The sequence below is a fragment of the Stenella coeruleoalba genome (assembly GCF_951394435.1).
Source record: "Stenella coeruleoalba genome assembly, chromosome: 7".
Lineage (NCBI taxonomy): Eukaryota > Metazoa > Chordata > Mammalia > Artiodactyla > Delphinidae > Stenella > Stenella coeruleoalba.
In genome coordinates, this window is record NC_137153.1 from 94,109,888 (window position 1) to 94,122,190 (window position 12,303).

Consider the following 12,303-nt stretch of genomic DNA (forward strand, 5'->3'; position numbering starts at 1 on the left):
GGCTAATAATTCTTTAAATGAAATTTCCTATTCAAATTAATCAGTGGTGTCTGTTTCCTGACTGGGCCCCAACTGATACAGTCTTCAATTTAAAAGGATTTAAAAATAATTGTGTTATGTGTCTTCCCCATGTTTAAAAGAAAAAAAAAAAAAACTGAAAATGTTCTTTTATAGAATATTTCCTAACAAATTTGCTGAGGACATGTGAACTTGTTATGCTAAAATTCTCCCTCAAGCACTCATGTAAATTTAAGGGAAAAAAAGATATATAAAAATTCAGTCAGATAAAAAGAAGAAAATAAAACTTTTTTTTTTTTTTTTTTTGTGGTACGCGGGCCTCTCACTGCTGTGGCCTCTCCCGTTGCAGAGCACAGGCTCCGGACGCGCAGGCTCAGAGGCCATGGTTCACGGGCCCAGCCGCTCCGTGGCATGTGGGATCCTCCAGAACCGGGGCACGAACCCGTGTGCCCTGCATCTGCAGGCGGACGCTCAACCACTGCGCCACCAGGGAAGCCCAGGTAAAACTTTTATTTTCACTTTAAGGACAGCAGTGGTATAATACATATTAATGTACTTCCTACAAAGAGACAATTTTAAAGTAATTAGGCATGATGCTCCCTTGCTGCAATAATCTTCACCAGGAAGATGTTGAAAGCAAGAGTAAGATTAATTTTAAATCTAGAGAAGAGCAGCCAAAATTTGAGGTAGACTTTAAAATCTTAATTCATTATTTTTCATGCTACCTCAGGGCTATAGTTATTTTTTTTCTAAATTTATTAGGGATGGGATTCAGTGTCTGGCTCCTAGTAGGCACTCAACAAATCTATGTGAACTGCATGCCTGATGCATTTCTATCGTCTATTGGTTAATTTAGTAACTGACATATGAACCAAGATACCAGGAATCTGCTTGTTATGATTTTGACAATTTTATCCTGGCACAGACAGGATTAGAAAAAGAAAAACCACGTGGTAGTGCAGAGCGCTGCTTACTGTCAATTGTATCCTGCAAATTCATGTCTCCCATATTTCTATCTCTTCTCCTAGTTTATATTGCTGCTTGGGTAAAAACTGTCCCAGAATCAACACCTATGGATTAATGGGAAGATCCATTCAGTACATACTATGTCCTAGGTGCTTCATTTATTCTCTGATTTTACCCTCATTTCCCCGTGGGTTGACATTATTATCACCACCATTTACAGATGAAAGAAATGAGACTGAGCGAGCTTACATTACTTGCTCAAAGTCACATTCCTAATTAATAACAGAGCTAGGAATTGATGACAGCTTTTCTGACTCAAAATCTGGTACTCTTTTCCATTATACTTCACCGACTCTCTTTAAACCATAGAAATTGGAACCCAAAGCGTATTGTTTTGTTTGTCCAACCCAACAACTACCTAATAAAGAAGTATTGTCTACAACATTCCTAACTGGCAGCCTCTACTTAAACTTTCTAGTGATGAAGAAGACCATTATTTCACAAGTTCAAATTTTTATACCCTACAAATTATCAGGAAGTTCTTAGGCATATGGGTTTATAATCTTTCTTCTTACTGACTTCCACCCATTGGTTGTAACTGTGCTCTCTCAAGGTTGTAACTGGGCTCTCTGTTTTCTCCCAGAACAAGTACGATTTCTCTTCCACGCAGGCCTTCAATCAGCAGAAAGGGATACTATTTTTGTGCCTAGAATTTCCCTCTCTCCACTTTTTAAAATTAGAACTCAATCTAGAGTGGACTCTTTCATGTTCTCAATATTTGATAGTACTTATTATTGCTGCTGGGATGTATATAAGCCTTCTAATCTTTATTGCTTATCTGGAAATACTATACATTATATATTTTGGTATATACTCCTATGAATATAGATAATAAATATTGATTTAGTGGAAACCCCCACTCCTAAATTCATTCATCCAGACTCATAAAAATCAGCCTGCTTCTATACAGTTATGCTTTTGGAAAGTGCCAAGAAGATCTTCTGTGAAAATAAGTCATCATGGAACTTTAGCATAAAAGCAAACTGTGGGGTGGGGGGGTAGGACGATGATGAGGAAGAGGGACAGTCAGTGTGGGACCCAGGGAGAGAGAGCTGTTGGAGAGAAGTCCAAGCATAGTGCAGAGACAGGGCAACATTTCTAACTCTGGAATTGAAGAGCAGGGACCACATTATAGAAATAGGAATCCCGGTTGCTACTGAATCTTTGAGACTCAAGCAAGTGCCATTCCCACTGAATAAGACTGCTCTCTATAAGGCTAGCGAATAATCGTACAATCCAGTTATGAGGTCTTGGAGAAGTAGAAAGAGTCCAATGCTCTGTCCAAATGCATGGAGTTAAAATGAGAGGTTAGCATTTGTAAAACAAAACTAAACAAAATTGAAGTGTTGGGAAGAAGTTGCTTTCCCATAAGAAGAGAGAAATGTTTTACTTGCTAGCCAAAATCATAGAGGAGAAGCATGTTCGTCAAACCGCAGTGTTTTATCAAGCATTCAAACAGACATAAACCAAATAATTTCACTCATCCTAAGAATTCACTTGGTGAACAATAACACTACACAAATTAGCAAACAATTTCAGTGAAGTAACTGCAAAAGACAGAGGAAACAATCATGTTGGAGTATCAGTAAAATATCTTTGGCACTGTGAAGTGAAAACAAGGCTTATTCTAGACTAAGAACACCACATGAAAATAGGCAGTCTAATACTTTAAGTGTGGTTTTGAAGGGAAATCATAGATATTGCAACAGCCTCTAATCTCTAAACTGAAGTCAATGTGAGTTGATTCTGGGCAAAGGTTATCAAGTTAAACTGAAAGCTGGTTTCCACAGTCAGTAGTGATATGGTTTCCTGTTTGATGAGAGATATACATAAAATAGGAAGGAAAGTGGTTTCAGTAATAAATGTCTGCCAAGCAGTTACCTGAATCTTTACTTCTTCAACTCAATTCCCAGAAGCCTCTGTTCTCCCAGTAGGGATAGATAAATCAGAACATAAAGGGTTAGAGGTCCCTCACCCTACTGTGCCTACTTCATTAGCATCAGGTTTCTAAAAACCGTGACACCAGGGATGTTCCTGCCAAATGCCTCCTCTGTTTCCATAGCTAAAGTTTGTTTCCACTCACCTACCCCCTTTCTTACCATAATAACTAGAAGGAAATCTATAGGATTTCTTAAATCTTTCTCATATCCTTAAAACCAGTCTCTTAGGAAAGTGCTAGCTGGACTCAATGTTAATGTTCTTTCTCCTATAGAGCATGAACTCAGCTGGGTCGTCTCTTTTCATTCCAGTTAACCTTTCCTACTCTATCCTCTGGGCTCCTATTCTCACTAAGACTGCCTGCAGGGGAAATGCTGTCTCTCGTCACATCTTCTTACTTACTGATCTCAAAATAACTACAGAGGCATGTTCATTCTATGGCTTCGTTGATGATCACAGTGGTAAAATGGATTGGGAAAATCAAACAACAAAAATAAGGAAGTGACAAAGTTTTGAGACTTGTATAAGACCAATCATTCAGAATCTCTGAGTTATGGTTTTTGTTCCTCTCTGTGTTGGTAACTGGGACCCCTCATGGTACTGTGCCCTAAGCCTCCCCACCACCCCACCCCCACTGCAGTGTGCCCTAAGCTTTTATTCTTTAAAACCAGGCTTACATTCTGCCATTCGCCTTCTTCCAACTCCTGTCTTTACCTCTTTCCGCTCTTCTTTATGTTCCATCTATGGCTCATTTCTTTTCTTATTCTCCATATTTTCCAAAAAGTACTTATTCGCTCCCATGACCATCCTACAACCAGATGATTTCCAATTATAAATCTCCAGTCTAGATATGTCTTCTGAGCTGCAGTATCCATGTATCTACTAGACAACTCTACCTTGACATTAGTGCACACGTCAGGCCAAGCCTAGTTCTCTCCTCTCCATGCCCACAACCACTGCCTAATTATCTCTATTCTCTTTTCTCTAATTCAAGTCTCTCCCCCTATAATTCATTCTTCACATGGTAAGCAGACTGATATTGCTTCAACCATGTCTGATACGTCATTAACCTGCCAAGAAATTCTTCATTGGCTCCTATTTGCCTTTAAGATAAAATCCAGACTCTTCAGCCTGATTCACAATGGATGAATTATATGTATTGTTTCACACTTTCTCTCCCCGATCCCTGCCTGTGATGGGCCACGGGGTGTCTATTGTTTGGATAAACATTATTCTGGGTATGTCTGTGAGGGTGTTTCTGGATGAGATTAACATTTGAATCAGTGGACTGAATAAAGCAGATTGCCCTCCCCAGTGTGGATTTGCTTCATGATCCACTGGAGGCCAGGATAGAACAAAAGGAAGAGTAAGGGAGAATTCATTCTTTCTGCCTCTTTTTCGTAGCTGAGGTCTTCTGCACTTGTACTGGAATTTTCACCATCAGCTCTCCTGATTCTCAAGCCTTCAGGCTTGAACTGGAATTTACACCAGTAACTCTCTTGGGTCTCCAGCTTGCAGATGGCAGATTGTGGGATTTCTCAGCCCCCATAACTGTGTGAGGCAGTTTCTTATAATAAATCATATATATATATATATATATATATATATATATATATATATATATACGTATATATATATATATACGTATATATATATATTTACACACACACACACACACACATATATATATATATATATATTTTAATCTTACTGGCTCTGTTTCTCTGGAGAACCATGAGATAACTTCCCATTATCAAACTTTAAACTTCAACTAAACTGAACTATTTTCAGTTTCCCCAAAATATCTTATTCTCACACATGTGAGCTTGAACATGTTTTTCTTGCTATTTATGACAGGTTTTCAAATATTCACACACACACACACACACACACACACACACACACACACACACAGCCACACATCCCTCCTTGATTAGCTAATATTCTACTTAGTGTCCCCACACTCCCACTCTCCAGAAAAATATAAACCTCAGCTTATTCATTAATCTCCCCTAAGGATTGCAATTTTCTTTTGAATTTAGCATATCTTCAGTCTAAATGCCAGGTTGAGTATCAAGTAATTCATGCTTTACTCAACAAATAAGGTAATGATGATGATGATAACAACGATAACTTCTGTCATTTACTGAGTGCAAGGCTCCCTGCTAAGTAGTCTTTATACATTATTTTAATCTGCCAAGCAATTTGAAGGATATTATCCCCATTTTTTTGGATGTGGAAACTGAGATTTTAAAAGTTTAAATATCTTGCTCAAAATTTTGAAGTTAATAAATGGTAAAGGTGGAACTGAAACCTAAGTCTAGTCTCATTTTAGCTTGTGCTTTGAACCATTTTATGTACTGTCATTTTCCACCCAAAACTAAAATGGCAGCTCTTAAGCTTGCCATTTATATGATAACTCTTGCCTTTCTTTCCATATATATTCTGCTTGAATTTGGAAACAATGATAAATAATACAAAGAAAATTAGCCAATTTATCGGTATGTTTAGGGTAATTTGGGCAGGCACATGACAGGGTCTGTCATCCATTCAACATAAGCCCTGTGCAACATCTACTGCAAGACAAAATAGAAAACCTGATCTTATTCTCTTGGAATCCTGTTTCCAGTATGGTTTCCCGTGAGATTCTATCAATGAAAAGCATTTGAGGAAGACTTGGAAGGATAAAGGAGGAGGGACAAAGCATTATCCTCAGGTGGCACCTGCAAGCTGACTGCAGCTTCCCTAGGTTTCCAGGGATTTTCATGAGAATCCTCCATTTCTGTGCTACAAGAAGCTGATATTTTCAGTGGTAGCTTTCCTGAACTCTGCTTCTACAGACCTAAAAATATTGCAAAAACCTCTCCTTCCCTGTTTTAAGCCCTTCTCTCAACTCAAAACACTTAGCATGGTATCTGTATTCCCAACTAGCCCCTGATTAATATATTTTTGTGTCAATGACTTATACCTTATTTCATACCTTATTCAATTATCGAAGGAAACATTTGATAAAATTATACAAAGATAGACTCTAATGGTTTGTCTTTAAATTATTTTGTTAACAAAAGGGAAACATATCCAGGTATCCAGTTCTAAAGTCAAGAGTTTAACAGCATTCTTAGATGGGGTACTCCAATTTTTTCCAGGGTCTGAAACATCAGAATGATATGTTATGTCCCAAGGAAACCTCAGCATACTGGTATGTATAGTTGGTGCTTTGTAATTCAGTGAAGCACTCTGTGGAATAAGTATGATTTTCAGCCCCAGACTGCTCCAGGTGATGAAGGGAGTTAAGTGGGGCTCAGTGTGGAAGCTGTTTCTTCCATAGTTTTGCCATTCTCTTCTTACCATCTATGTCTTGCACATATTTCTCTTGTACTTACCAGACTTAGTTTGTTTACCTGCCTATTTCTCTTATTAGATGATAAAATACTTGAAGGCAGGGGCCTTGGGTTATTCACTGTTATGCTGCCAGCCTTACCAAGTGTCTGGTGTATAGTAGATAAGAAGTAAGTGTTTGCTAACTTGAACCGAAATCAAGTTTCTGAAAGTCAAAAGTACACACAGAGTAGCAGAAGGGATCCAGATTTTACTTAGACTTCTGATCTGCCTCACAGGCTCCTGGGAATCTTATAATAATCTTAGAATTCTGGAAAACCATCTGGCATAACATGGAACTTTCTAAAGCAGCCTTAGAGACTTCAAACTTTCCTGAGCATCCTAACTAGCAGTTCCCTGGAGTACCTTATCTGGAGATATTCAATATGTTACATACATAAAAATGGAAAGGAACTTAATAAATCAATTGTCCTAATTCATTTTGTAGATACAATGCCTTCTAAGTGGCTAAAGTGTTTTAAGAATCATGAAACAATAAGAGATTTGCTATTTAATCTTTTATATTTATCTGCAGGTAAAAAATTTATTATCAGACTTGGAAAGATATTATGTCTTTTTTGGACTACAGCAGTTAGCTCAATAATTAATTAGTCAGAAGAGTATTCAAGGTACTTAAAACCCCAGAGTACAGTAAGTTTACTCAGTTGTTGGTATATGCAATAAAACATGAGTTCATTATCATAGATAATATACTGCCTAGTGGAAAAATATATAAAAGTACTAGAAAATGAAGCCTATTATATTTCTCTATAGGCATGGGAACACTTATTATAAAGTACAGAAATTTACAAAGTCTCCTACTATATAAGGTTAATTAATTCACAGTTCTGGAGGCATTTTCAGATGATAAAGAATCCTAATAGCTTGGAGACAGTACGAGAAGTAAAAATAGACTAAAGATAGAAATCAAGGGTCCTGAGTAAAGTTACAGTTTGACCATTTACTGTCCTTCTGGTATCTGAATGGACACAATACCTTTAAATGTCATGGAATCATTAGTAAAATAAGGATGTTTAAAAACTACCTGTCTACATTACAATGCTGATGAAAGAATCAAATGAAAAATAGGTATGTGGAAATTCTTTAAAAATTGTGAAATGCCAACAAATATATAGCACCAAGACAATAAAGGAGATTTTGTTGGTACCCATACAATAAATAAAAAAGATGAGTTCTGTCATCCTTAAGTAGTTCTTCTAGAAGATTATACTTGTTTCAATGATGCTTAAAAATTATTAAAATCCCCTGTTAAGTACTTCAGATTCAGACACCTTTCTTTTAGCATTCATAATTTGAAGGTATGCTTAACTTTTGGGCAGTTAGAATATGACTTGGTCAACAATGCAAATTATCAGTTTGGTGATCAATTTTTTAGTAGGAAAAAAAGAAGGATAAATGTAAAATAATGACTTTAGTTAGTGTGTCTTCAAAGACTGTTCCAAAGAAGAAGTCGAAGTCAAAAATTATTTGAGTAATGGAAGCGTCTTTGGATCTCTAACCATTTATTCAAGATACAAATTTTGACATGTGACAATCATCTAAGGATGTAAATTCCAATGTATTTGCTTTAGAGGGTAAAGTATATTATTTGTGCATCATTAAACCTTTCTTGCATAAAACCTTTCTTGGTTTAGAGAAATCAAACTCTCAAAATGAGCAAGATGGAACAGCTGCTGGGAAGATATCATACAGATGGTTATCGTCTTAAATTGAACATCCTTTATATAGCAAAAAACAAACTTAAGACTAAAATAGAAAGAAATGTGATTATTTATATTGCATTAATACCCTTTGATTCACAAGTGAGTAGCTTCTTTAAAGTTCCAGACACTTCAATGTATTTGAATATTAGTCAAATTAACAATATGACAGAAAATAGATACAAATAATGCAATGTTGACTCAGTAATTCAACCTCTGTCATTTATCTTAAAATTACATGCGCAAACATGTCTGACAGAAAAAGTTATAAAAAGCAAAACACATTTATACAATATAAAAATGCTTAAGTAAATTGAACATTTCACATATTGTCATACTCTTTTGTCATAAGAAAATGTTAGTATAAAGATTAATATTTTTCTTAATTATAGAAAAGGCATATATATGTTTTCGGAACCTAGAAGAGGCAAGTGCTCCCTCTGCCTAGGAAAATCAGAAAGGCTTTATGAAAGTAGGTATTTTTAAATGCATTCTTGAAACATGAATTTGCCAGGCAAAGAAAAGAGAGCAACAGAACTGCAAACATGGAGAGAAAAATGTGCATGTGCGGAATTGTGGCAGCAAGAGGGAGCTTAACATTTATGTGAAACGGTGAGCAGTCGGTTTGGTTGGAGAACAGGGTTTATGAAAGGCACAGGGGGATAAATTAAAATAAGACTGAAAGATAGATTTAAATTTGACTTTAAAGGGTCTTGCTCTTTAGCATATGAAATTTGAACGTCACCTTCAGATGAAGCTAGATCTCAAGGTTTTGAAAACAACAAAGCATTTGCTGCTAGCATATTTGTAAATGATGTAGAAAAATATGGATGTAATTGATTGATGCTATATCTTGCTTGATAATGCAAGTGCTTTAATTTGACTTTTTGTTTATCTGTCTCTCATAATTAATTGGAAACTTGAAAATGCATCTTAATGTTCCTGAGATCTGTAGGCTTTGGTACAATACTTGGAATAGAGTTGTATTCAATAGACATTTGAACAATAGGTCAATAATAACTAGAAAGGATGACTCTGGCCCTTTGTCATAGTTTGGTGGTTAGTTAATTAATGTGTCAGGAACTTTGAATACAATAAGAGAATATCAGTTTAATTGTCACATAAGCCCCCAGAGATAAATATTATGTTTACTACTTTGCATATGATCAGACTAAAGATAAAAGCAGTTTGGTAAAACTTCTCTACATTTTACTGATTATAATTTGAGGAGAAGAAATTCTGCTTGACTACAAAATCACAAAACTATGCTGCTGAACTGTTTATCACTTACTTCAATGATAATATAAATGAAATAGCTATGAATTTTATAGATGAAATAAGTTGATGGGAGCAAAGGAAAGAAGAAGACACAGCAGCTAATATAGTGGATGACAAAATCAGGATTTCAAATTATTTTCACAGGCCAGGAAATGCAGCCAAAATCAACAGGATGAGAGTTAAATAGGACATATACATATATATATGCCAGCTTGTAGGTTCAGCAAACTATTTACATAAATTCAATATTTTTTTTAAAAGTCTTCTCCACTAGAACATGAGATGTGTATCACTGGAGTCTCCAATGCCTACCAGAGTACCTAGCACTTAAGATGCTCAAGAAATATTTGGTGAATGCAAGTACAGATGAAACCCATCTCAGGAATTTGCTGGCAGTCCAGTGGTTAGGACTCTGTGCTTTCACCATGAACTCATGGAAAAATACAACCATTACGTAGATGCCACTATCCCTCTGCAGTTGCTGAGATTATCAGGACCCCATACCCATAATCAGCATTAGCATTACAAATCAATTTTAACAATTATAGTTCCTATACCTGATTGAAAACTTACTTTAAGCATTTAATTGTGGTAATAAATCCAATTAGCTACTATAATTTCACAATTCTTTCTGAATATGACCTCCTTCTCAGAAAGAAAATGTAACAATCAGTAGCTCAAGGGAATGGCATTTGGGCCCATCACTTGATACTCTTGTTAGAATTATCAACTGTTTGGCACTATAGTCCTCCAATTTAATCTTTAATACCATCCATGTCTTTATGTTTGTCAGCAAAGTAATTTCCATGCATCTGAGTAAACCCTTCCTGTAAATTTTTTTTTCCTTCTATAATCTTTTAATTTCTTATTTTTCTTTTTGTTAACATAAAAACCTAAAGGTGTCACCTTTTGAAAAGGAACTATATGTTACTCAACCCTAGGAATTTAATGCTGATATTTTTCTTTCTTGACCTTTTTCTCCCAAGAATATATTTATGAATTCTATATAAAGTCTCCTTTACTATTCTAATATCCATAGAGACAGCAATAGCTGGAGAACTTCAGCATTCATTACCTATGGGATATAGAGTCTGGACTGGGTAGCAGTTTCTTCCCCCTTCTGTGAGCCTTCCCTTGACCCTCGATGAAGGATATGGTAGTGATGTTATGAAGCCACAGGTTAACGCCACATTCTGATATGGGACTAAGTGATGGCCTTATGGAATAGCCTGGTCCCTTGGAAAGTAAGACATTTTTCTCTGTCTCATTTGAATCCCTGTTGGATGCTGCCTTCTGATGTTTGTAGAATATACTTGTTTTCTGATACAGTTCTTAGTCTGAACAAAACATCTTGCTGCACTACCCAGTGCTGAAAACTGGAGAATATCTTCATCCCAGCGCAATGTATAGAATTACAGTGAATGGACACTGAGACTCCAGATAAAAAGGTTGATAAAAGATTGAGGTTGGCAAATGGGAGATGATTTACACAAGGACAGGCATGTAATGGCATGGTACAGAACCTGTGTGTTGCTATGTGTTTATTTGCCTTTACTTTGGTATTTACCTATAAAAGCATCCAGTTCTGTGCTCTTCCCCTGTACCCCAATCACACCTTCTCAAAAGACTGTGTACGTGTAGTAACTGGGATGGTCATGACATGATTGGCATTACAGAATTTAGGATTAAATTCTCACATAGGTGGCCTAGGTGCCTATTACTCAAGTGTGGGGGTTAGGGTGTTAAAGCTACACACACATTATTCTCAGTAAAACTTTTAAAGTATTTCGACACACAGTTACCAGTTGAGATCCTTAGTGATCAAAACCGTTTATAATACAAAAATTAAATACCAAGAATCATCAGGTGGATGTTGGTGCGTGTTTATGACAACAGTTGTTTGGACATTTAAAACTACTAAAACTATTCAAGGGAAGTAACCCAGAGATAGACATAAACTGAATGTACTTTTGTTAACTTGAACCAAATAGGCTGCCAGATATTTCTCCAGCAAAGATGGGTTTATTCGGGATCAGCAGAGAATTGCACTCATGGTCTGCAACCACGGCAAGCCACAAACAAGGGGCTCCCTACATGGCAAGAGGATGAGAATGCTTTTGTAGAGAGGAAAGGAAGGTGGGAGGGCTATAGTAAACACAGAGTTCATGGTTTTCCATTGGCTGAGTCCTTGACAACACTTCCTGTTGTGTTCAGCTATTGTCACAGGGTAGGGAGCTCCTTCTGGTCTCCCAACTTCATTTAGTTTAGGTTTTTCTTTGTTAATTTTTTACACTATTAACCTGAAAAATGTTTAATATTGTTTTTTTAAGTAAGTGCTAGCTTTTCCTTATGAAAAAGAAAAAGCAAATAGGATACTTGAGGAAATCAGTGGGGGTGAGGGCTTGAATGTTGATGAAAGAGTCCTTTCTAAGGGCTCTCAGACATGATGAGAACCAGTATTGCAAGCTGCTGGGTCTACCAGCCAGTGACTCTGTGGTGCTGAAGAACAGGAATGCTGAGCAGAACCTAACAGATAAATATCACTTTCATGATGACTCAGCCTTACCTGAGTACATTCTAAACCAAGAAAAACCATGATAACAGTGTATTTAATCAGTGGTGAACAGCTCAGCCTATAATCTGGATTCTGTCAGTTATACCATTATTCCAAGTCTTAGGTTTGGACTTAAAAAAAAAAAAAGTTAAAAAGATTCCAGTGTGGTAGAAAAACAGACTAGGCTAAGTAGCAAACTGAGAGCAATGTTTAGACAAAATATTCATAATCTTCAGTAATGTGTAACATAACTAATCCCTTATTTCAATCCTATCAACATAGGTGTCTGTGCTTCTCTGTAAGTAGCCAAGGAAAGAAATTGGTGACAGTACTTGATCGCTAGCTATAATTCATAGATAGTTTAGTATGGGCATTTTTTAGATTAAATCT